This window comes from Coregonus lavaretus, assembly GCF_964263955.1.
Source record: "Coregonus lavaretus genome assembly, chromosome: 2".
NCBI lineage: Eukaryota > Metazoa > Chordata > Actinopteri > Salmoniformes > Salmonidae > Coregonus > Coregonus lavaretus.
In genome coordinates this window covers 71,953,321-71,980,822 of record NC_139989.1, presented here as the reverse complement: position 1 = coordinate 71,980,822, position 27,502 = coordinate 71,953,321, and the positions used below count along the sequence as shown (strand labels likewise).

General features: G+C 40.1%; 2 protein-coding genes across 3 annotated transcripts in view; both read right to left on the bottom strand.

The window, feature by feature from the left end:
* Positions 1-27,502, bottom strand: part of LOC311140296 (NACHT, LRR and PYD domains-containing protein 3-like) — a 633,219-nt gene that overhangs the window by 348,819 nt on the left and 256,898 nt on the right. The window lies entirely within an intron of this gene.
* LOC311141792 (uncharacterized protein) overlaps positions 1-27,502 on the bottom strand; it is a 103,583-nt gene that overhangs the window by 52,071 nt on the left and 24,010 nt on the right. The gene's annotated exons all lie outside the window — the stretch shown is intronic.

Below are 27,502 nucleotides of genomic sequence, written 5' to 3'. Positions count from 1 at the left end.
CCTTTCTATTCTCATTGCTTCTACAGATTGTGAATTAAAAATAAACATTTTTGCTAAAAGTATTATTATATTATTGATTGATTGACTATGACTTTTCAGATCACCCAGTAATGCTATCTGCAAGGTTAGTTCCAGGTAAATATTGCAATCCTTTAGCCATTCCTGGACCTGTGTCCAAAAACAAGCTACAAATGGACAGAACCAAAACAAATGATCTAATGATTCTGTCTCTTCACAGCAAAATCTGCAGAGCTGGGAAGATTGTATCCCCCATATAAATAACATTCTATTGGTAGCAAGAATTTTATATAATAATTGAAATTGAAAGATTCAAATTTTTGAATCCGGTGTCGTTTTGCATGTCAGTTCATAACCACTATGCCATGGGATCGGTACGTCAAAGATCTCTTCCCAACTATTTTGCAATCTATATGGGACGGCTGTCAATCCTTTGGTCCTTAAGTGAAACTGATATACTTTTTTATTTATCACAGTTTTCTTTAACCAATTATGTTCTTTAATGCAAGGCCGACAGACAAGTTCCTTACTTTCTCCCCCTTCCACTTTCCTCTTCCACTTTTGCGGTAAGGCTGCAATTATTTGGTTGTAATTTTGGGTAGAGCAGACATTTCCATATGTTTTTGTTAGCTGCATGTGCGTCATAACTCCACCAGTCCTACCGATGATATCATTTACGAAGATTATACCTTTTTTAAACATTCTGTCAAAAAATAAAGGTTTTTTGTCAATTAGTATATCTGAATTTAACCACAATATTTGTTGCATTATTTGTTCTGTTGTTTCTGGAGGATTAAATTGAAATTGCAACCAACTTTCTATGGCTTGTTTTAGAAATAGTGACATTTGGGAGATGATTTCCTTTTCAAATAACTGAAAGTGAGAGGTTGTAATCTGAATAAAGGGAAAAAGGCCTTTCTTGAACATTGGGTGAGACAATCTTACTAATTTGCTTGAGAACCAGTTCGGATTTAAGTATAACTTTTGTATGACTGAAGCTTTTAGTGATAGGTCTAATGCTTTAATATTTAATAATTTCTGTCCTCCGAATTCATATTCATTATATAAATATGCTATTTTAATTTTGTCTGGCTTGCCGTTCCAAATAAAATTGAATATTTTTTTCTCATACAATTTAAAAAACTGTTCGCTAGGCGTAGGCAAGACCATAAGCAAATAGGTAAACTGGGATAATACTAAAGAGTTAATCAGGGTGATTTTTCCACAAATTGACAGGTATTTTCCTTTCCATGGTATTAAGATCTTATCTATTTTTGCTAACTTTCTATTAAAATGTATTGAAGTGAGATCATTTATTTCCTTTGGGATAGGTATTCCGAGTATATCCACATCACCATCAGACCATTTTATTGGTAAAATACATGGTAATGTAAAAATTTTATTTTTTAGTGATCCAATACGTAATATAGTACATTTGTCATAATTTGGTTGTAATCCAGAGAGGTTAGAAAATGTATCTAGATCCACTATGAGGCTGTGGAGGGATTCTAGTTGTGGATTTAAAAGAAAACATGAATCATCAGCGTACAATGACACCTTTGTTTTTAAGCCCTGTATTTCTAATCCTCTGATATTATTATTGGATCTGATTTTAATAGCTAACATCTCGATGGCCACAATAAATAGATATGCCGATAGTGGACAACCTTGTTTCACTCCTCTTGACAGTTTAAAACTTTCTGAGAAATAGCCATTATTTACTTTTTTTTTTTACTATACATGATTTTGACCCATTTTATAAGAGATACTCCAAAATTGAAATGCTCCAGGCATTTATATATAAACCCCAGTCGAACTTTATCAAATGCCTTTTCGAAGTGTGCTATGAATAGCAGGCCTGGTTTCCCATATTTTCCATAGTGTTCTATTGTTTCCAATACTTGCCTTATATTATCTCCAATGTATCTTCCATGTAAAAAACCTGTCTGATTAGAATGAATAATATCCGACAATACCTTATTAATTCTATGCGCTATACATTTTGCTAGGATTTTTGCATCACAACACTGAAGTGTAAGGGGCCTCCAATTTTGTAAATGGACTGGATCTTTATATTTTCCACTTGTATCCTGTTTCAGTAATAATGAGATCAGACCTTCTTCTTGAGTGTCAGATAATCTACCATTTACATAGGAGTGGTTAAAACATGCTAATAACGGTCCTCTTAGTATATCAAAAAAGGTTTGGTATACCTCGACTGGTATGCCATCCAACCCTGGAGTTTTCCCAGACTTAAAGTCTTTAATTGCATCCAGAAGTTCCTCCTCTGTAATTTCACCTTCACATGAGTCTTTCTGTGTGGCTGTTAATTTGACATTATCAATAGAAAAAAAATCTCTACAATTAGCTTCAGTTAGAGGAGATGGAGGCGACTGAAAAGAAAACATATGCTTAAAGTACTTTGTTTCTTCCTTCAAAATATCATTTGGTGAATTATGGGTGACTGCGTCAATTGTAACCAGTTTCATTAAGTTCTTTTTGGTAGCATTCCTATGTTGAAGATTAAAAAATAATTTTGTGCATTTTTCCCCATATTCCATCCAGTTTGCTTTATTTTTATAATATATTACACTTGATCTTTCTTGAATAAGTTTCTCCATTTCTTTTTGTTTTTCCTCTAATTTATTCTGAGCCTCTATGTTACAGTTTTTATTGCCATCTATCTGTTCTGTTAGACTTTCTATTTCCTTTCTTAGTATAAACTCTTTTGACCTAAATTGCTTTTGTTTTCGAGATGAGTACTGAATTGCATGGCCTCTAAAGGCACATTTAAAGGTGTCCCATACAATAAGGGGATTCGCTGTACCTATGTTATGTTGGAAAAATAAAGTTATAAATTCCTTTGTTCTAATTATAAATAAATTATCATCCAATAGGCTTTGATTAAATTTCCAATATCCTCGCCCACGTGGAAATTCAGTAAGAGTAATGTATATGCCTATTATATGATGGTCCGACCGCATTCTGTCCCCTATCAACACTTTTTTTACTTTTGGTGCCAACGAGAATGAGATAAGAAAGAAGTCAAGACGACTAGCTTGATTCAGTCTCCGCCATGTATATCTCACTAGATCAGTATATTTAAGCCTCCATATATCTACTAGTTCTAATGTATCCATGACATTCACAATTTCCTTAAGAGCATGTGGGTGATTGTTTGTGGTGTGATTTCCTTTACGGTCCATTGAGCTATTTAAAACAGTATTATAATCCCCCACCATAATAATATTGTCTTGAGTTGCTTGCAGGCTTGATAATTTATTATATATAGTCAAAGAATTGTGGATCATCATTATTTGGTCCGTAAAGGTTAATGAGCCATATCTGTTTATGGTCCAATAACATATTTAAAATAATCCATCTACCTTGTGTATCTATTTGTACAATTTGCACATTCGGATCGAAATTACTATTAATTAATATCATCACCCCTTTTGAATTTCTTTGCCCATGGGAGAAGTATATTCCCCCCCCCCCCCATTCTTTTTTCCACGCTACTTCATCTCGAATTGTTGAATGAGTTTCCTGTATACAATAGATATTATATTCTTTCTCTTTGAGCCATGTAAATATTGTTCTTCTTTTGTTATTATCAGCTAAGCCATTACAATTATAACTGGCTATACTTATTTCATCATACACCATAATGAGATACAAGTTTCAAGTCTATTTATCATTATATATGTTTGTAAATTTACCAATAAAAAAATAGCGTAATGATTGAGTGTCCATATAGCTGTACCGTGATATTTGCACTGCTACGGAGTAACCCTTCAATTGTTCTCCACTAATTCCCCCGTTAAAGCCCCTCCCCATCCCAAGTTGAGCAGTCATCCCAGTGATCAGCATCCCACCCACGTCCCTCCGTATCCCTAAGGCCCCGAGAGGCCAGGACCCATCCATTGAAAACAGCACACAGTGCCACCCACAAAACAGAAGCAGATTAACCGCCAAAAGCATTTCCAATGCTTTCACCTCTATATATATATATATATCTATATAACTATTTTTATTTTTAATTAGAACTGCATGTTTGTTGATTTATGTAATGGCATATATTTTAATGCTTTATGTAATGTATTTTATCTATTGAAATATAATTTTGATATATTTTAAAATGTAGTTTCATGGTGATTTATTATGTTTTCCAGAATCTCCAACCAAACTCTGAGATCAGTCTCTCCAGTACCCAGTCATCTGTCCATGAAGAGTGACATCTCTATGGATCATCCTATACATTTTAGTGATAAATCAGGGACCTTTGACCCCAGGTAAGTTACTGGTCAGAATTGATGATATTACTATTGAAGAGGAGAATCTTCTAGATCTGAAACCAGATGTATTTTGTGTATCTGAGCATATCATTTGTTGTTTATGTTACATATTTTAATACACTGAGTGTACAACATTTTCCACAACATTTCCAACGGAGACCATCAGGTTGGTAAGTCATCATACTGTAGCTCAAACCTACTGTGATGACGACCTAACTTTATAATAGTTTGTAGCCTACCTAGCAGAATCTGCCCGTCTTTCTATCAAAATCAACACATTTATCCGTCTTCTAATGCAGTGGTGTAAAGTACTTAAGTAAAAATACTTTAAAGTACTACTTAGGTCGTTTTTTGGGGGTATCTGTACTTTACTATTAATATTTTTAACAACTTTTACTTTTACTTCACTACATTCATAAAGAAAATGATGTACTTTTTACTCCATACATTTTCCCTGACACCCAAAAGTACTTGTTACATTCAGAAAATGGTCCAATTCACACTTATCAAGAGAACATCGCTGGTCATCCCTGGTCACAAATGCTTTTTTAAAATGATGTCTGAGTGTTGGAATGTGACCCTGGCTATCCGTAAATGAAAATAACAGGAAAATTGTGCCGTCTGGTTTGCTTCATATAAGTAATTGTAATTTTAATTATTCCTACTTTACTTTAGCAATTACATTTACTTTTGATACTTAAGTATATTTAAAATCAAATACTTTTAGACTTTTACTCAAGTAGTATTTTACTGGGTGACTTTCACTTTTACTTGAGTCATTTTCTATTAAGGTATTTTTACTTTTTCCACCACTGTTCTAATGTTCCATATGCGCCACAGTTTGAACAGACATTTTGTAACTGCGTAGGCTACAAAGTCACTTTCAATTTCAAATAAGGAAATAAAGTTATAGCGGTGACTGGGTAAATTAGTTTTGCATTGACCTGCTCCCCGGTTGAGCAGAGTTTGAATGTTTTAGAGCATTCCATTGGTCATTAAATTAAATGTCCACCAGGTTTAGCTGTGCTTTTTTCCATCCAAAATGTGAATTACTGTAGGCCTATAATAATTGTAAACAGGCCTACAAATCCAAAAGGTTTAAATTTGAGAATGTTCATTTGTATGCCTCAAATATTAAACTGTCTTCAAATATCTGATGATTAGTTGAATCAGGTGTGTAAATGCTGGGCAAGAACAAAAGGATTGAGAAACCCTGAGATAAACATAAAACCCTATCATTTAAAAGCTCCTCCACCATCTTTACCAGACGTTTGACCGATAACATGTGATAACACTTTGAAAACTGCTGTCTGTCAGCAACTAAACTCAAGCAGCAGTTCTACTAACTAGTACTATCTCATTCCAGGTATTCATTCTCTTACTCTGTCCATTAGAATAGATTATTGTTCAGAAATACTTAGAAATACTCACTTTATTTTTTTAGTTCTCTCCATATCGTGTTTTCTGCCCTGTTGTCTCAAAATGGATCCTGTACAACAGGGGTGTCAAACTCATTTTAGCTCAGGGGCCACATGGAGGAAAATCTATTCCCAAGTGGGCCGGACCGGTAAAATCATGGTATATATAACTTGTTTTAATACTATCAACATAAAACATAAAGCTGGAGCCTGAGGACAGTGTGTCCAAAATAGTACAAGCACAACATCACTATTAATCATAAAACACCTCAAGTTTATTTGAAAATTCTAAAGAAAAAGAACACACAAACAAACAATGCCTCAGTGATTCACAGAACTGTTTCACAGATCACAGAACTATATCAGGGTGTCATTTCTCAGGCAGAAATGTAGATACAAATAATGAAATCCTGTTCCCCAAACAAGTGCAAGAACCACAGAGTCAAGAATAGGTTAAATATACAAATAAAATAAAAACAATTAAAAACAATAGCACATCAACATAAAAACATATAAACATAAAGCTGGAGCCTGAGGACAGTATGTCCAAAAGCACAACATCACTATTAATCATAAAACACCTCAAGCTATTTGAAATTCTGAGGACAAACAACACACAAACACACAATGCCTCAGTGATTCACAGAAGTATATCACAGATCACAGAACTATATCAGGGTGTCTCATGCAGCACTTTAAGTGGGGTTGCATAGTTTATTTGACTCCTGATACCTGGCATCTTTTAGCTTTCACCAGCGCATCAATATCAGGCGTCACATCCTGAGTGGCAGCCAACTTCAGGATGTGATTCAAGTGCTTGTGCGTGAGCCTTGAGCGCAGCTTTGTTTTATTTATGCTCATTACAGAGAACTTGCTCACAAAGATATGTGGTTCCAAACATGCACAACAGTTTTGCAGCGAGGGCTGTCAAGTTGGGGTAACCTGGCAAGAGGTTCTGATAAAATGTGTCCAAGCCAGCTGCGGCAAATTTGCCCTTCAAATCCGAGTCACACTGCAAGTATATTATTTCAAGTTGGATGCTGACGGGCAGATCAGAGGGATTCACGGTTAATGGCGAACAAAAAACGTTGAAGTCTTTCTCCAGTTCACCAAAAATCTGAAAGTGTTGCTAAAACTCCCTTAACAGTCCCGTTATTTTATATTTGAACCGCTTCATGTCTGCCACATGTTGGGTCGCGCACACATTTTTCAGACAGGGGAAGTGAGCTGCATCACCACCGGCGAGTTGCGTCTCCCACAATGACAGCTTCAACTTGAAAGAACGTATGCTGTCATAATACTGCGTGGCAACTTTGTTGCACCCTTGCAGCTGTTTGTTCAAGTTATTCAGGTGCTCTGTAACATCCACCATAAATGCAAGGTCCTGCATCCATTCTGCGGAATGAAATTCTAACACTGGTTTGCCCTTTTCTTCCATGAACTGTTCAATTTCTTCTCGTAAATCAAAGAAACGCCTCAGCACAGCACCTCGGCTTAACCATCTTACCTCAGTGTGGTATGGCAGGCCATAGATGTGGTCTTTCTCTCTGAGAAGGCTGTCAAACTGACGTTGATTCAGGCTTCTGGATCGGATGAAATTAACAGTTTGGATAATATAATAATAATAATATAATAATAATATAATATAATAATATAATAATAATATAATAAAAATAATAACCACCTTCATGACGTTATCCATCGTTAATGACTTGCAACACAAAGCCTCCTGGTGCAAAATACAGTGAAAAGTCCAAAAACCACGTCCTCCATTTGCAGATTGCACTTTCTCTCTGAACTTTGTCACAACGCCTGCTTTTTTCCCAATCATTGAGGGCGCACCATCTGTAGCCAGGCTGACAGCGCGGGACCAGTCCACTCCGACCCTGTCCAGCGCGCTGACAAGTGCAGTGAAAATATCAGCTGCTGTCGTTGTATCTGTCATCGGCACCAACTCCACGAACTCCTCGGTGACGGTCAATGTGTCATCAACTTTGCGGATGAAAATGGCCAGTTGTGCAACATCTGTAATGTCCGTGCTATCATCAATTGCAACCGAAAACGCAATAAATTACTTCACTTTTTGCTTCAACTGGCTGTCCAAATCCACTGAAAGATCGGAAATCCTGTCTGCAACTGTGTTTCTTGTCAGGCTGATATTTGCAAAAGCCTGGTGCTTTTCAGGGCACACAATCTCCACTGCCTTCATCATGCATGTTTTTACAAATTCACTGCTTTTTACAAATTCACTGTTTTTCAAATTTTTCAAGCCACTGCGATTTCATTAGCAATGAGGTAGCTAGCTTTCACTGCAGCGTCACTGATGTCTCGGCTGTGAGTAAACACAGACTGCTGTTTCTTCAGACCCGCCAACAGTTCATTCACCTTCTCTCTTCTCCTCTGTCCTTGAAAGTTGTCATATTTGTCGGCATGAAGACTCACATAGTGGCGACGAAGGTTATATTCTTTCAGCACTGCAACATGCTGTGAACACACCAAACATACAGCTTTCCCATTCAATTCTGTGAATAAATAGAAGGATGACAATTTTTCTTTGAACACTCTGCACTCTGCGTCCACTTTTCTCTTTTTTGACAGAGACATATTGGGGCAATGAGGGTGCCAAAGCACATAATGTTAAAAGTAGAAGCCGTAATAAATATCGCGGGCAAAACAAAGTAGCTCATCCGGACTGGCTGCACTTGCTTGACCTATTTGCTCTGCCCCGGTATAAACAGTTTGCTTGCTTAACACAATTGCTATTGCGCCATCCAGTGGACTCAATTGGAACAGCAGTTTATTTTATTGAAAAATTGCAGCTCATTTTTATACTTTACAAAATCATCTCGCGGGCCGGATTAAACCCGTTTGCGGGCCTAATCCGGCCCGCGGGCCGGACGTTTGACACCCCTGCTGTACAAAATAACAAGTTTACTTTCTGTTTCAGCTCAACCGTCTCCCCTTCCTGATAATCAAGTGTTTTATTGGTATCTTCAACTAGATGGCAGTAAACACCTGCTGTAACTAGACTACGACTATGTGTTCGGTTTCATACATGCAGTTTCCCAGAGGAGGAGTGCTGATCTAGGATCAGGTCCCCCCTGTCCATTTAATCTGTTTCATTATGATCTAAAAGGAAAAACTGATCCCAGATCAGTACTCCTACTCTTTATGAATACTGTCACAGGTGACTCCTCAAGATGTGGCTCATGATTTATAAGTTATATTCTTTAAGAATAAATTAATATCATTAATTGAACTGCTTTGCCATGAACAGATCTGTGACATCTTAACTTAAAGGTGCTATATAGACTTTATGGTCATTTAAATGGGGTTGAACATTCATCCCATCAGATTGTGTAAAGGATTTTATGAGTTCTGAAAAATACTGACTTGGAAGCATCTCTCTGAACTCACCCTGCTGAAACACACCCAAGTAAAGACCACATAGCTACAGTTATATGCTTTTCTGTTTTTACCCACTTTTACAGGCAATGTGTGACCTGGCATCCATATGAATCAGTGGAAAATACAGACTAGTTAGCCATCTCCCAATAGATGGACCCCACGCAGAACTTTCAGCAATGCAGCATCTTCAGTAAGCGAGTATTCCAGACACTCTCTTCTTATGAACCAGTTGCTATTAAATGAAGGTTTTTGGACAGAAAACCTGCGGCTACGGTAGGATTCTAGGCTAATCTGGGCTGGCACCTCTGTTCCAAGATAGTCAGGAACAGTCGGAGGTGGAGGGGGCTGTGGAGCCATTATCCTGGCGGTGCTTGTGGAAGGGTGGGTAGGCTCTGCACACGGAGCTAACTGGAGCTCGGCAGCATCATCACTGTTGGGTTTGCCGGCGGCCTCGCTGGTTTGATGATGCTGCTGCTGCTCATCACTCTCCTTTGGCTTTGTTTGGCTACTTTCTGTCCATTGTCTGAAGAAGCCTATTGTGGTGAAACGTCAGGAGCGCATTTTTGAAATGTACTTTTAAAATATTTTTAGAAACTTTTAAATGAGCCACATGGATGCTAACTAGACAAATACACCTTTTTTATTTTGGTATTTTGGGGACCAAATAAATGTATACCAACAGTGGACAATTCCCAGCAAAAGCATGGAGCTCCAACTCTCTAGTGGTCAATAGAGGGAGTTTTCCCCTTGGAGAATCCAGAGTGGCTCACTGAAGAAAAACATGTTGGAGAATAACAACAATCTCAATCTGAAGCTACAAAGAAAAAAGGGGAATTCCTCTGAAAATCAGGAACACCATTCTTCCTCCTGCCCCACCTATTGTCCCTGTATGAATATTAGTTGGCATCTAATTGAAGAACATACTGCTTTATAGATCCCAGCCTGACAAACAATTGTTTGGGCCTTACTTTGAGCATTTGCACTGTGCCTCCATTGAGTCTCCATGTGTCAAGAAGTATAGAGAAACGCCCTCTAGATGACAGCAGAGGCCTGCTCTTGGATCTACCCTGTCTAACCACCAGTTTAGTGACCTTGTTCCATCAATATGTCCATACTACTTCACGACCGATTTGAGGCCTTGACCAGCAATGTCCCATTGGGCTCAACCAAGCCGAGAGTGAGGTTCTAGAAAAGGAATGACTTTCATACCAACTCCTAAACAGGTGGACTGCGGGGAGCTCCGGAGGGATCTACACTTCTATCATAGAAGATTGAAGTTATTAGATCATTTTGATTATGAAACAGATTTTCCTCATATACTATTTCCAAACCCCTCACATTGGGAACCTCAGTTGGAGTCAGTGTCAGAAACTATACAGACTCAGAAATACACAATGGAAAGAGGAATACATTGTCTTTGCGGAGGGTGGATGTTGAAATTCAGTCTGTTAGCTTTGTAAAGGAATGTTTATTTAGTCCCTACTTAGTTGTGTATTCAGCGGATCCAAGCCCTGTAATGTTAGGCTGGCTATTCAATAGGCTACATCTGTCGGTGCAAACTTTGATTGAGCAAATGATGACGTTGTTTACATTTATTTTGGCGCTCCCTCACCTAAATAAATAGCACTACACCACTGGATAAAGGACCATAAATGATTCTGTATCTCAAGCGGACTCTGTCTATTGAATGTCTGACGGCGACCTAACTTTATAACATTATAAGAGTTTGTATGCAGCCCAGACCTACCAGTCTGCCCATCTTTCCTTCAAATCAACACATTTATCCGGCTTCTAATGTTGCCTAGAAATGTGTCCCACAGTTTCAACATCCATTGTGTAACTGCGTAGGCTACACACTTACTTTTAATTTCATATGAGGAAACTGGTGCGGCCGCCTGTTTTCTTGCAGATGAAGTAGCCTCTCATAGGGAACTCATTCAACCAGCCTAAACAACAGTAAATAAAATATGTCAAATGGTCAAGAAACAATGGTCTAAAGAGAATCATGTCCTCCTAATATAGCCATGTACATTAAAGACAGGTATATTGCTACAGATGTAGGATCTTAATTTGAGCCCATTTGCTACAGCAGGAAAATAATCCTGAAGCAACTCGACATTTGAATTATTATGTGGATTATAATGAATGGTCATTTTTCAAAAGGGAAAGGTGGAAAAGTGGAAATTACAAACTTCAGAAGCCTTTTTAACCCTCCAATACACGAAAAGTGTTAGTTCTACTGCAACAAGGTGATTCAATTAAGATCCTACATCTGTACAGAACATGTCTTTATCTAAACCAAGGCAGTTTGCATTATTAGCAATGACGTTGCAACTGTCAGCTGCTGTAAACTGATGTAATTGGATGTTATAGACCCCCATCTGAACAGTTTCCTTCCCCATGCTGTAGGCCTCACCAACTGGCCATCTGGCCCATAGAGACTAAAGGACTATACACTCTACGCTGCACACCACATCAAGCCATCTCTGAACTGTACACTACCATCTGGTCCATAGAGACTAAAGGACTATACACTCTATGCTGCACACCACATCAAGCCATCTCTGAACTGTACACTACCATCTGGTCCATAGAGACTAAAGGACTATACACTCTATGCTGCTCACCACATCAAGCCATCTCTGAACTGTACACTAAATAACTGCACTATACTGCATTAGCACTCTGTTCATCTCTCTTAGATATATTTATGTAAATCAACTGTATACCCACTGTACTGTATTTAAGTGATAATGCCTGAGAAGCCGGTGTTTGGAAGATATATTGGTACGGGTTTTATTAGGCAAACTGCCAATATATCCTCCAAACACCGGCTTCGAAGGTATTATCACTTGTATTCAACGGCTTACCAACATATTCAAATAATGATTAACATATTTTCATTTAAAACTTTATTTTGATGAATTTATTTCTTACTATTTCATCCTTCCACAAGATATAGTCCCGACACAAATCTAGGGTTGCTACCCAAGCCGGCTGGGCGTTCGTTCTATCGGTTCGGTTGCCAGAGACGCGACCCAGTCGGTCAGTCTTTTTGTTCTGTATCTATAGACGTGACCCAGTCGTTCAGTCTTTTTGTTCTGTATCTATGGACGCGACCCAGTCGTTCAGTCTTTTTGTTCTGTATCTATAGACGTGACCCAGTCGTTCAGTCTTTTTGTTCTGTATCTATGGACGCGACCCAGTCGTTCAGTCTTTTTGTTCTGTATCTATAGACGCGACCCAGTCCTTCAGTCTTTTTGTTCTGTATCTATAGACGCGACCCAGTCGTTCAGTCTTTTTGTTCTGTATCTATAGACGCGACCCACTAGTTAAGTCTTTTTGTTCTGTATCTATGGACGCGACCCAGTCGTTCAGTCTTTCTGTTCTGTATCTATAGACGCGACCCAGTCGTTCAGTCTTTCTGTTCTGTATCTATGACCGCGACCCAGTCGTTCAGTCTTTTTGTTCTGTATCTATGGACGTGACCCCAGTCGTTCAGTCTTTCTTTTCTGTATCTATGGACGCGACCCAGTCGTTCAGTCTTTCTGTTCTGTATCTATGGACGCGACCCAGTCGTTCAGTCTTTTTGTTCTGTATCTATAGACGTGACCCAGTCGTTCAGTCTTTTTGTTCTGTATCTATGGACGCGACCCAGTCGTTCAGTCTTTTTGTTCTGTATCTATAGACGCGACCCAGTCCTTCAGTCTTTTTGTTCTGTATCTATAGACGCGACCCACTAGTTAAGTCTTTTTGTTCTGTATCTATGGACGCGACCCAGTCGTTCAGTCTTTCTGTTCTGTATCTATAGACGCGACCCAGTCGTTCAGTCTTTTTGTTCTGTATCTATAGACGCGACCCACTAGTTAAGTCTTTTTGTTCTGTATCTATGGACGCGACCCAGTCGTTCAGTCTTTCTGTTCTGTATCTATAGACGCGACCCAGTCGTTCAGTCTTTCTGTTCTGTATCTATGGACGCGACCCAGTCGTTCAGTCTTTTTGTTCTGTATCTATGGACGTGACCCCAGTCGTTCAGTCTTTCTGTTCTGTATCTATGGACGCGACCCAGTCGTTCAGTCTTTCTGTTCTGTATCTATGGACGCGACCCAGTCGTTCGTTCTAAATGTTCCATTGTCATACTGGCTGGCAACGTTCTTATCCCTTTGCTTGCTAGCTAGCCAACTACGGCTAACTTACGGTCACGTCAAACAGTGCAGCCAGAATAACAACAGTAGCTGCATTTGCGTTTGTTTAAGCTGTTTTCTAGTGACATTTATTTGGATACATCCATAACAATGAGCTAATGATGTGCGATTTCACCTGGCATAAAATATGTGCTCTCTCGTCAGGACACTGTTTTTCAGAGGAGCTAGCCAACAACACAGCTAACACAATAACTTCAAATAGAAGCTGGAAAGACTGAAAACTAGCTGCACTTCGTTTCGTTTTACCTGTTTTCTATTGATATTTCTTTGTATTCATGATTTCGACTGGTTGAGAAAAGCTGCCTGCCAGTCTGTCTCATCCCAATTCCTGACACGTTCATTACTATGCGACAGCTGGAGATCAAATTTGAATATTGAAACAATGTTGCAAATGTCGGACAGACAGACAGCAATGTTTATACAAACCTCTGCTGTTGAAAACTAAATGTTAGTCTAAAAGAAATGTGAGATAATGTCTAGATGCTTTTTATAGTGGAGATCAAGTTTATAAATTGCCTGGCTGGGCTGATGAGATAGTGGATTGCACAGTCAGATGGAACAGAATATATAGGCATTTAATGTCATAGATTTAGCCGGTGGTAATTTGTGGAATAGACACCGGCTGGAATGAAGTTTTATCCAATCAGCATTCAGGATTAGACCCACCCGTTGTATACATTTGTATTTCCACTGCTCATTCTCTTATAGCTCAATGCTCACTCTAGCTATTTGTGTATAATGTTGTACGTAAACTTTGTGTAAACTACTCTCTGTATTCTGTCTCTAAATGTTGTCTATCACTAGAAGCACCATATCACCAAGTAAAATTCTGAGTAAAGGATCTTAATTTGATCACCCCCCACTGCAGAATAACTTCCATGCAATTCAATGTGAAATGTAGAACTATGATCAATGAATATTGATATATTGAAATCACAGGAGGTTGGTGGCACCTTAATTGGGGAGGACGGGCTTGTGGTAATGGCTGGAGCGGAATAGGTGGAATGGTATCATTAATATGAGCTGTCCTCTCCTCAGCAACCTCCACTGATTGAATTTGACTTGCCCACGTCCAGTTAGCGCCATTTTGTATGATTAAACTGTCATGTCATTATATATTTTCCGTTCTGCTGAGAGAGCACCTTCCTGATGACTAGCACTCTGTACATTCCTATGGATGAGGCCTGAGCTGGAATGTGAAGCTAGCTTTAGAAAACCAGTATATCTAGCTAGCATCATAGTCCAGCCCTCAGGCTAAGTTCAGGTTACAGCATCAGGCAGACATCAACAGCCGAGTTGTAGGCTACTACCTGGGTCGTATTCATTAGTTTACTCAGCAGCCAACAGTTTTAAAATGTTGCATAAACAGTTTACTCCAAACGCTGTACAACGTGAACCTAAACGGTTTCTGTTGCCAAACGTTTTGCTACGGTGGGCACTAATGAATACACACAACCTGTTTTTAGGAAGTGTAAGTTGTTGTTAGTCTTTCCACAGTATTTATTTGTATCTCTTTCACACAGCATACCGTCCTGAGTGAAAAGAGTTAACAGTAGATTAGAAAGAGAAAATGTTGTTGCTTGTTGTGTTTTAAGCCTGTTTTGAGAAGACAAGTCTATTGACCTATGATACAGTACACTCTTAGAAAAAAGAGTTCCAAAAGGGTCCTCTGGCTGTCCCCATAGGAGAACGCTTTTGGGTTCCAGGTAAAACCCTTCTGGCTTCCATGTAGAACCCTCTGTGGAAAGGATTCTTCATGGAACCCAAAAGGGTTCTACCTAGGACCAAAAAGGGTTCTACAAAGGGTTCTCCTATGGGGACAGCCAAAGAACCCTTTTAGATTCTAGATAGTGTAGGAGCGATCACCCTGGGGCACACAGATGGAAACAGAATGAATTCACCCCACGCATCTAATTTATATCCAAAACATTTTAAGGAGAGTAGGCCTATTATAACACTGTCCACAAAACATATAATCAACTATATGAATACACATAACAATATCCTCAATTATATGAATACACATAACAATATCATCAACTATATTAATACACATAACAATATCATCAACTATATTAATACTCATAACAGTATAATCAACTATATTAATACATATAACAATCGTCGTCTTACCTTTTATATGTCTCTCAATAGAAGTAGAGTCTGGAATGATCATTCGGTCGTGGAAAGTTCCTTTAGTTTGTTCTGCTCATTTCCATATCAGGTTCTACCTGTTCTCTCTCCCACTCCCTGTCTCCCCAGGGGTAGCAGCTCCTCTCTCCCCAGGGGTAGCAGCTCCTCTCTCCCCAGGGGTAACAGCTCCTCTCTCCCCAGGGGTAGCAGCTCCTCTCTCCCCAGGGGTAACAGCTCCTCTCTCCCCAGGGGTAGCAGCTCCTCTCTACCCTAGGATTTGAAGACATCGGTGGCTTAGCCCACAGCCAGTAGGAGGGTCCGGGAAGGAATTTCAACAGCTAAATCCATGAATACATCACTAGTGTATTGCCAAAAACCACTCAAGAACTTCAAATATAGACTCTGACCTGTCCAATGAGCTAAACTGATTAAATAATCCCACAGTACCTAAACACCCCCCTGAGTCAAATGATTTTATACTAATACAATTGCTCAGAGAAACAGATTGTTTAACAAGTAATACTTTTTTTCTCAAAAAATGAAAAATTGAGTGTAGCCAGATCCTTTTCACTCGCTATTCTTGTTTCATCTTGTGGTTCACCGGATTCGTCATCATCCTCGAGGGACAGACGAACCTCTACAATCTATGTGTTGTGATAGTTGCATTGTTTGCTCTGTAACCTGTTAGTTCATATGCACTAAACAACTATTGATTTAGAACCACAGGGAGTTACCGCAAGTCGCAAAGAAAACAGGAGCTACCTCCACTATTCCAGCACCATTTCAACTTCAACATATCAACATTATTAAATCACCAATGCTTAGTCTAATACAGTGACAACTGAAAGATACCAAAAACAATTTAGTCCAATCAACGTAAGCTAAATATGATGTGGCTGTACATGGTTCTGATTTCTGTGTGTGTGTGTGTGTGTGTGTGTGTGTGTGTGTGTGTGTGTGTGTGTGTGTGTTTGTTTGTGTGTGTGTGTGTGTGTGTGTGTGTGTGTGTGTGTGTGTGTGTGTGTGTGTGTGTGTGTGTGTGTGTGTGTGTGTGTGTGTGTGTGTGTGTGTGTGTGTGTGTGTGTGTGTGTGTGTGTGTCTGTTGGTGCCAGTAGAGAAAACATGTTGACTCACTATACACTTAGAGAAACACCAATGACATCCTCCTCTCTCATGTAGACTCACTCTACAAGTAGAGAAACACCAATGACATCCTCCTCTCTCATGTTGACTCACTCTACTAGTAGAGAAACACCAATGACATCCTCCTCTTTCATGTTGACTCACTCTACCAGTAGAGAAACACCAATGACATCGTCCTCTTTCATGTTGACTCACTCTACTAGTAGAGAAACACTAATGACATCCTCCTCTCTTTCATGTTGACTCACTCTACTTGTAGAGAAACACCAATGACATCCCCCTCTTTCATGTTGACTCACCCTACTAGTAGAGAAACACTAATGACATCCTCCTCTCTTTCATGTTGACTCACTCTATTAGTAGAGAAACACCAATGACATCCTCCTCTTTCATGTTGACTCACTCTACTAGTAGAGAAACACCAATGACACCTTCCTCTCTTTCATGTTAACTCACTCTACTAGTAGAGAAACACCAATGACATCTTCCTCTTTCATGTTGACTCACTCTACTTGTAGAGAAAACACCAATGACATCCTCCTCTTTCATGTTGACTCACCCTGCTAGTAGAGAAACACCAATGACATCCTCCTCTTTCACGTTGACTCACTCTACTTGTAGAGAAACACCAATGTCATCCCCCTCTTTCAAGTTGACTCGCTCTACTAGTAGAGAAACACCAATGACATCCTCCTCTTATATGTTGACTCACTCTACTTGTAGAGAAACACCAATGACATCCTCCTCTCTTTCATGTTGACTCACTCTACTAGTAGAGAAACACCAATGACATCCTACTCTCTTTCATGTTGACTCACTCTACTTGTAGAGAAACACCAATGACATCCCCCTCTTTCATGTTGACTCACCCTACTAGTAGAGAAACACAAATGACATCCTCCTCTCTTTCATGTTGACTCACTCTACTAGTAGAGAAACACCAATGACATCCTCCTCTTTCATGTTGACTCACTCTACTAGTAGAGAAACACCAATGACAATTCCTCTCTTTCATGTTGACTCACTCTACTAGTAGAGAAACACCAATGACATCCTCCTCTTTCATGTTGACTCACTCTACTTGTAGAGAAACACCAATGACATCCTCCTCTTTCATGTTGACTCACCCTACTAGTAGAGAAACAAAAATGACATCCTCCTCTTTCATGTTGACTCACCCTACTAGTAGAGAAACACCAATGACATCCTCCTCTTTCACGTTGACTCACTCTACTTGTAGAGAAACACCAATGTCATCCCCCTCTTTCAAGTTGACTCGCTCTACTAGTAGAGAAACAGTAATGACATCCCCCTCTTTCATGTTGACTCACTCTACTAGTAGAGAAACACTAATGACATCCTCCTCTCTTTCATATTGACTCACTCTACTAGTAGAGAAACACCAATGACATCCTCCTCTTTCATGTTGACTCACTCTACTTGTAGAGAAACACCAATGACATCCTCCTCTCTTTCATGTTGACTCACTCTACTAGTAGAGAAACACCAATGACATCCTCCTCTCTTTCATGTTGACTCACTCTACTTGTAGAGAAACAACAATGACATCCCCATCTTTCATGTTGACTCACCCTACTAGTAGAGAAACACTAATGACATCCTCCTCTCTTTCATGTTGACTCACTCTACTAGTAGAGAAACACCAATGACATCCTCCTCTTCATGTTGACTCACTCTACTAGTAGAGAAACACCAATGACACCTTCCTCTCTTTCATGTTGACTCACTCTACTAGTAGAGAAACACCAATGACATCCTCCTCTTTCATGTTGACTCACTCTACTTGTAGAGAAACACCAATGACATCCTCCTCTTTCATGTTGACTCACCCTACTAGTAGAGAAACACCAATGATATCCTCCTCTTTCATGTTGACTCACCCTACTAGTAGAGAAACACCAATGACATCCTCCTCTTTCATGTTGACTCACCCTACTTGTAGAGAAACTTATCTCTCTATCACTACTAACCACTACTACTGCCACTATATATATAGACCACCTGATAGAACCCAGGTCTTATCTCTCTATCACTACTAACCACTACTACTGCCACTATATATATAGACCACCTGATAGAACCCAGGTCTTATCTCTCTATCACTACTAACCACTACTACTGCCACTATATATATAGACCACCTGATAGAACCCAGGTCTTATCTCTATATCACTACTAGCTACTACTACTGCCACTATATATATAGACCACCTGATAGAACCCAGGTCTTATCTCTCTATCAGTACTAACCACTACTACTGCCACTATATATATAGACCACCTGATAGAACCCAGGTCTTATCTCTCTATCAGTACTAGCCACTACTACTGCCACTATATATATAGACCACCTGATAGAACCCAGGTCTTATCTCTCTATCACTACTAACCACTACTACTGCCACTATATATATAGACCACCTGATAGAACCCAGGTCTTATCTCTCTATCACTACTAGCCACTACTACTGCCACTATATATAAAGACCACCTGATAGAACCCAGGTCTTATCTCTCTATCAGTACTAACCACTACTACTGCCACTATATATATAGACCACCTGATAGAACCCAGTTCTTATCTCTCTATCAGTACTAACCACTACTACTGCCACTATATATATATATGTACCACTTGATAGAACCCAGGTCTTATCTCTCTATCAGTACTAACCACTACTACTGCCACTATATATATATAGACCACCTGATAGAACCCAGTTCTTATCTCTCTATCAGTACTAACCTCTACTACTGCCACTATATATATAGACCACCTGATAGAACCCAGGTCTTATCTCTATATCACTACTAGCCACTACTACTGCCACTATATATATAGACCACCTGATAGAACCCAGGTCTTATCTCTCTATCAGTACTAACCACTACTACTGCCACTATATATATATAGACCACCTGATAGAACCCAGGCCTTATCTCTCCATCACTACTAACCACTACTACTGCCACTATATATATAGACCACCTGATAGAACCCAGTTCTTATCTCTCCATCAGTACTAGCCACTACTACTGCCACTATATATATAGACCACCTGATAGAACCCAGGTCTTATCTCTCTATCAGTGCTAGCCACTACTACTGCCACTATATATATAGACCACCTGATAGAACCCAGGTCTTATCTCTCTATCACTAGTCGTCACTACTACTGCCACTATATATATAGACCACCTGATAGAACCCAGGTCTTATCTCTCAATCAGTACTAACCACTACTACTGCCACTATATATATAGACCACCTGATAGAACCCAGGTCTTATCTCTCTATCAGAGCTAGCCACTACTACTGCCACTATATACTGTTGAAGTCGGAAGTTTACATTTGAACTCAGTTTTTCACAATTCCTGACATTTAATCCTAGTAAAAATTCCCTGTTTTAGGTCAGTTAGGATCACCACTTTATTTTAAGAATGTGAAATGTCAGAATAATAGTATAGAGAATGATTTATTTCAGCTTTTATTTATTTCATCACATTCCCAGTCGGTCAGAAGTTTACATACACTCAATTAGTATTTGTTAGCGTTGCCTTTAAATTGTATAACTTGGGTCAAACGTTCCGGGTAGCCTTCCACAAGCTTCCCACAATAAGTTGGGTGAATTTTGGCCCATTCCTTCTGACAGAGTTGGTGTAACTGAGTCAGGTTTGTAGGCCTCCTTGCTCACACACACTTTTTCAGTTCTGCCACACATTTTCTATAGGATTGAGGTCAGGGCTTTGTGATGGCCACTCCAATACCTTGACTTGTTGTCCTTAAGCCATTTTGCCACAACTTTGGAAGTATGCTTGGGGTCATTGTCCATTTGGAAGACCCATTTGCGACCAAGCTTTAACTTCCTGACTGATGTCTTGAGATGTTGCTTCAATATATCCACATACATGATGCCATCTATTTTGTGAAGTATACCAGTCCCACCTGCAGCAAAGCACCCCAACAGCATAATGCTGCCACCCCCATGCTTCACGGTTGGGATGGTGTTCTTCGGCTTGCAAGCAACCCCCTTTTTCCTCCAAACATAACGATGGTCATTATGGGCAAACAGTTCTATTTTTGTTTCATCAGACCAGAGGACATTTCTCCAAAAAGTAAGATCTTTGTCCCCATGTGCAGTTGCAAACTGCAGTCTGGCTTTTTTATGGCGGTTTTGGAGCAGTGGCATCTTCCTTGCTGAGCAGCCTTTCAGGTTATTTCGATATAGGACTCGTTTTACTGTGGATATAGATACTTTTGTACCTGTTTCCTCCAGCATCTTCACAAGGTCCTTTGCTGTTGTTCTGGGATTGATTTGCACTTTTCGCACCAAAGTACGTTCATCTCTAGGAGACAGAATGCGTCTCCTTCCTGAGCGGTATGACGGCTGCATGGTCCCATGGTGTTTATACTTGCGTACTACTGTTTGTACAGATGAACATGGTACCTTCAGGCATTTGGAAATTGCTCCCAAGGATGAACCAGACTTGTGGAGGTCTACAGCTTTTTTTCTGAGGTCTTGGCTGATTGCTTTTGATTTTCCCATGATGTCAAGCAAAGAGGCACTGAGTTTGAAGGTAGGCCTTGAAATACATCCACAGGTACACCTCCAATTGACTCAAATTATGTCAATTAGCCTATCAGAAGCTTCTAAAGCCATGACATCATTTTCTGGAATTTCCCAGGTAGTTTAAAGGCAAAGTCAAGTTAGTGTATGTAAACTTCTCACCCACTGGAATTGTGATACAGTGAATTATAAGTGAAATAATCTGTCTGTAAACAATTGTTGGAAAAATTACTTGTGTCATGCACAAAGTAGATGTCTTAACCGACTTGCCAAAACCATAGTTTATTAACAAGACATTTGTGGAGTGGTTGAAAAACGAGTTTTAATGACTCCAACCTAAGTGTATGTAAACTTCCGACTTCAACTGTATGTATTAAAAATGTATTACATTTGACACTGTACAACCCAGATTTCTATTTCTATGAGAGTGAGGCAATCTCTGATATTAAACCATCAATTGATAGATTTTAAACAAATACATGTCTGTCATTTTTCAACCAACCCCATGCCATGATTAGATAGTGAAATAACACATCAATCTCTTTCCAAGTTTTTTTTTAAACAATAAAATCTAATTTACCAACATTTCTGAAAATGGATATATAGCGTTTTGGAATGAAACTCTTGTTTCCCCATCTGAGCTCAGAGTAGATGAGAGATGTAATGTTTGTCTCTGTTGTGTTGAAGCCCAATCAAGCAGGAGAGACCAGCCTCCCCTGTACCCAGCTGTGTGTCCATGAAGAGTGACAAGTCTATGGGTCTACCTATAATGTTTAGAAAAGGAGACTTTTCTACTGAACAAAGGTAAGAAGAACTCATGGGTCATGGTCAGTGATTTAAACAACACTGTCTCTAGTCATTTCTCCTCTCCCATTTTACCATTTATTTTACCACTGCACATTGACTCAGTACTGGTACTCCTTGTATATAGTCTAGTTATTACCTCAACTACCTGGTACCCCTGCACATTGACTCAGTACTGGTACTCCTTGTATATAGTCTAGTTATTACCTCAACTACCTAGTACCCTGCACATTGACTCAGTACTGGTACTCCTTGTATATAGTCTAGTTATTACCTCAACTACCTGGTACCCCTGCACATTGACTCAGTACTGGTACTCCTTATAGCCTCATTATTGTTATTTCATTGTGTTACTATTTCCTTTTTTTATTTAGCTAATTTTTCTTACTTTTTAACTGCATTGTTGGGAAAGGGCTCGTTAGTAAGCATTTCACGGTAAAATGTACAGCTGTTGTATTCAGCGCATGTGAGAAATACAATTTGATTTGAAGGTCATTGGCTCTAACGGTCGTCTCGTGCCGAACAGCGCATGTTCGGATGTTGAAGCACTGTGGCTAGGAAAAACTCCCTAGAAAAGCAGGAACCTAGGAAGAAACCTAGAGAGGAACCAGGCTCTGAGGGGTGGCCAGTCCTCTTCTGGCTGTGCCGGGTGGAGATTATAACAGTACATGGCCATTAAGGCCAGATCATTCTTCAAGATGTTCAAATGTTCATAGATGACCAGCAGGGTCAAATAATAATCACAGTGGTTATAGAGGTTGCAATAGGTCAGCATCTCAGGAGTAAATGTCAGTTGCCTTTTCATAGTCGATCATTCAGAGGTTGAGACAGCAGGTGTGTGTGTGTGTGAGAGAGAGAGAGAGAGAGAGAGAGAGAGAGAGAGAGAGAGAGAGAGAGAGAGAGAGAGAGAGAGAGAGAGAGAGAGAGAGAGATTAGGCAACAGATTAAAAAAAATATTACCTGGCTGTTGTTGACAAGCATTGTCCTAATCAGTTCATTATCATATTATTAATATTTGATTCATTGATTCAATTAACGACCCCATTCTCAGTAGCCTATTCCAGCAGGTTACTTGGTAACAGAAGCACTTCCTACCTCAAAATCGTCTTGTTATTCATGTTAAATAAATTAATCTGTCAATTTGAACTAAGCAAGCTGCTAAATCATTCAGCTTACATCTTGCCTACATGTTGCCCAGGCTACTGGAGGCTGTCTGAAATAAGATGTAGGCCTATCAGGGGCTATGTTTTGGCCTAGTTTTCAGGCCTTGTGGGTGGGTTTTGAGTAGTCATTGGGCTAGAAAAAGTCATTACATTAAATCACCTGACTGTTTGGATGTGTCTGTTAGTAAATGTTTTATTTCTGAGAGATCATGAGTAAAAGAGAACAATGGACATTCTATATTGAGTTGTCACTGTGTTCACCACAACCAACATGCTGCATCTCTGTTTAGGGGTCAGTGCTCTAAACTGAGTCTCTCTGGGGAGAGAGAGGAGGGGGTCCCTGCCTCTAAAATGAGTCTCTCTGGGGGACATGACACCAAAGCTAAGAGGTGAGATGACAATTTTGTTTAAGAATTCGTACGTTTATTTCCAAAACTCTATATCCACAATTTTTTTCAACAGAAATGATTGCCTTGGGTACCTTAAATATTACTGGGTACCTTCAATATTACTGTTCTCAGATTTTTTATTAATGGATTTGAGATGTGTATAAAAATTAAAGTTTTTTTTACTAAATGCTATATATCCATTGTTTAGCTGGAATGGGATGTTCGTATCCTGTATATTTGACTGTGATATGTGGTTGTCTCACCTAGATATCTTAAGATGAATGCACTTACAGATGCCATATCTTAATTTGACCCAGTTTCTCACAGCAGGAAAATAATCCTGCAGCAATAGGAAATATAAATTATTATGTGAATTATAATTCATGAACATTTTTTGTTGTGGTCGGTACATTTCTCATTAGGGCAAATCAAGTTTGACATTTTTAAAGTGGAAATTACAAACTCTAGAAGCCTTTTTAAAGCTTGAATACACTACAATATGGCAACTGTATTGTAAGTCACTCATGGCCCGGTTTCCCGATAGCGATGGAATTTAGGCTTACTGGTGTTTTAAGATGCATCTTTCCTACAACGGCTGAAGATGTAACATGTATTTCCCACGCACCACGCAGAGAGAACGGCTGAAGATGTAACATGTATTTCCCACGCACCACGCAGAGAGAACGGCTGAAGATGTAACATGTATTTCCCACGCACCACGCAGAGAGAACGGCTGAAGATGTAACATGTATTTCCCACGCACCACGTAGAGAGAACGGTTGAAGATGTAACATGTATTTCCCACGCACCACGCAGAGAGAACGGCTGAAGATGTAACATGTATTTCCCACGCACCACGCAGAGAGAACGGTCGCCAAGTGCGTTGTTGGATCATGTCGTTATTTAGAGGATCGAAAGAAAGGGAGCGCTGCTCTTGGATCAGTTTTCTCCATTCAAATCTTTCCTTAACATTATAATTAGTTCCCAATACTGATGACGGATCAGCTCCTAGAGAGATATTACCACCTACGGCTGCAAATATTGAGGCGGCTTATTCTAAATCACAGATTTGGCACATCATTGGGCACATGTTAGGCTACACATCATGAAATATATTGAGACAAATTACAGACAGTAGCCTACAAGTAGCAAAATAGAACTCAATTGATTGAACATGAAATGTATTTCAATATAATTGAAATAGGACTAAAGCCTACTGTTTATATTTTAATGCAGTTATCTCGGTTTTCATTTGAAGCATCATTTTATACGTCGCTTGTTTGCATCAATTGCAAAGACATTTGCAACTTTGTATATGTAGTCAACTTTGTTCTGAATTTATCTGCGGTCACAGAGAGACGGATTAACCATGTGATTCTATGTTTAGCGGAGATCTTCTGTGTATAAAGTGACGCGGGAGGGCAAAAAAGCATCTAACGACGCACTTGGCTGTTCTACAAGTGGTCTGAGGCAGGTGTTAGATTATGAGCGTTTTCAAGTGCAACGTTGATAACGATGGTTTTGGGAAACAGCTCAGAGATCTAACAATGCTCCTACGAAGGTTCTAACGATTAACTTAGCCTTAAGATGCTTTTGGGATACCAGGCCCTGGACAAAAACATCTGCTAAATGTTTTATATACAGATATCATATTACTGGATTTATTTTTTTAAACAATTTTTAATATTGATTTTACAAATGTATCATGTGTACAGTTCTTTATAAAAAAATGTCGTTATTTGTTACATTTGACTGTGTAAAACCTAGCAGTACTACTTATTTCTCTGAGAGTGAGGCAGATGTACATTCAAGAATTAGTTGTCACTGTGTTAACCACAACCAACATGCTGCATCTCTGTTTAGGGGTTAGTGGTCTAAAATGAGTCTGTCTGGGGAGAGAGAGGACCAATTTTCTACTCTGAGACTCTTTGTGGATATGGGCCCAGATCTCAAAATATTGTTTTAAAAAACGATTACATTTTGTTTTACATAATAAAAAATGAATATTACTAATGTACCTGACTTTAAAGACCTGGTTTAGTTTATTGTGTTGCTCTGCTCATGTCCGCGTTCTGGAACTGTCCGTGTCCCCGTACAGAACTGCCCGCGTCCGCGTACGGTTTGGCGCCAAGCATATTGTCCAGTTACGCGCAGAGTGGTCTGATGTGATGTTGGGGAACAACGACTGAGTTCGTTACAGTGTTGAGACACCGAAGTTTATTGTTCAATTTGCTTTTTTGCGTAATGGTCAGTGACAGTATGAGTGTAGCCAGATCCTTTTCACTCGCTATCCTTGTTTCATCTTGTGTGGTTCACCGGATTCGTCATCATCCTCGAGGGACAGACGAACGACCTGCTAGCTAGCCAAGCTAGTCGGTACAGCTAGCTAAGCTAGCTACTCTACCAGCAGCATCCTAGTTATCCTAGCTACCACTACATCATCACCGGCTGCCTGCATTTCTTGTGGACCGATGGAGCTCCCGGTGTCAGCTTCCTGCCTCCTGTTTGTCTCCGGGCCTCTAGAGGTCATCTGTGTTCCCCTCTGCCTTAGTTCTTCCTCGTGTGTCCTTATTAGCTTGATCCAGGTCACCTGTGCCTTGTTTCCCCTAGAGTATTTTAGCTGTGTTTTTTCCCCTGTTCCTCACTTGGTTTTTGAGTCCTGGCTATGTGTCTCCTGCTTTGTCCCACCGTGTCTTTCCAAGTAAGCTTTTCTAATTTATCTTTAGTTTGTTTTTCTCCCCTCGTGGAGTTATTTTGTTTTGCCTCCTGTTTTGTTACTCTACCTCTGTTAATATACCTCTTTCTGAGAAGAACTTTTGTTGGACTATTTTTGAAGTGCAAAGAACCTTTTTGTTACATTAAATCTACTTACCTGGAGTATTGCCTTGGGTGTTTCATTTGGGTCCAACTATACCTCCTCTGTGGCTAAGGGGTAGAACCCCCAGCTCTCCACATCTGAGACCGGAGTACTAGCCCAGCTTGTGACAGAAAAACCAAGTCAATCATGGACCCAGAAACACTCAGTTCCCAGGACCTGTTGGCGGTGATCACTCGACATGAGGCATCTTTCCAGTGCCATGAAGCCGTTCTCAGCCGACAAGAAGAGCTGATGGCTAGTCATTCTCAACTCCTGGCCGAAATGATGAGTTCCCTCCACCAGCTTTTTGAACGCCTCCCTGGTCCTCTCCCTTCCTCCAGGTCACCCCCCAGTGACGACAGGCCTTCTCTAGTGGCGGAGCCCCGACTACCACCTCCCAAGCCCTTTTCTGGGGATCCAAGCTCTTGCCAGGGTTTCCTCACCCAATGCTCCCTCACCTTCGAGCTCCAACCCTCAAGTTTTCCCACAGACCGTTCCAAGATTGCCTACATCATTACCCTTCTTTCAGACAAGGCGCTCGCCTGGGCCTCTGCGGTGTGGCAGTCCCAGGAGGCCTGTTGTGACTCCTACGCTGCATTTGTAGAAGAGTTCAAGCGGGTGTTCGATCATCCTGTCAGTGGGCGGGAGGCTTCCAAGCGCCTACTGTCTCTCCGTCAGGGTCCCCGAAGCAACGCAGATTTTGCCATTGAATTCCGGACCATAGCAGCAAGGAGCGGATGGAATGATGAAGCGCTGAGGGTCTGTTTTCAGGGAGGGTTATCTGAGCCCCTTCAAGATGAGTTAGCCACCCGAGAACCAGCTGGAGATCTCGAGTCCCTCATAGCCTTGGCCATCCGCCTGGACAATCGTCTAAGAGAGCGGAGAACGGCTCGCCGCCAGGTGTCTCAGTCCCAGGTTCCTCTGAGCAGCTCTGTTTCTCCTGTTTGGACTCCGTCATTCAGAGCTTCCCCGGCTCCTGAACTGCCCCAGGATTCCCCGGAGAGCATGCAGTTAGGCCGTTCCAGGCTTTCTCCCAACGAAAGGGAACGTCGCATGAGGGAGCGTCGGTGCCTCTACTGC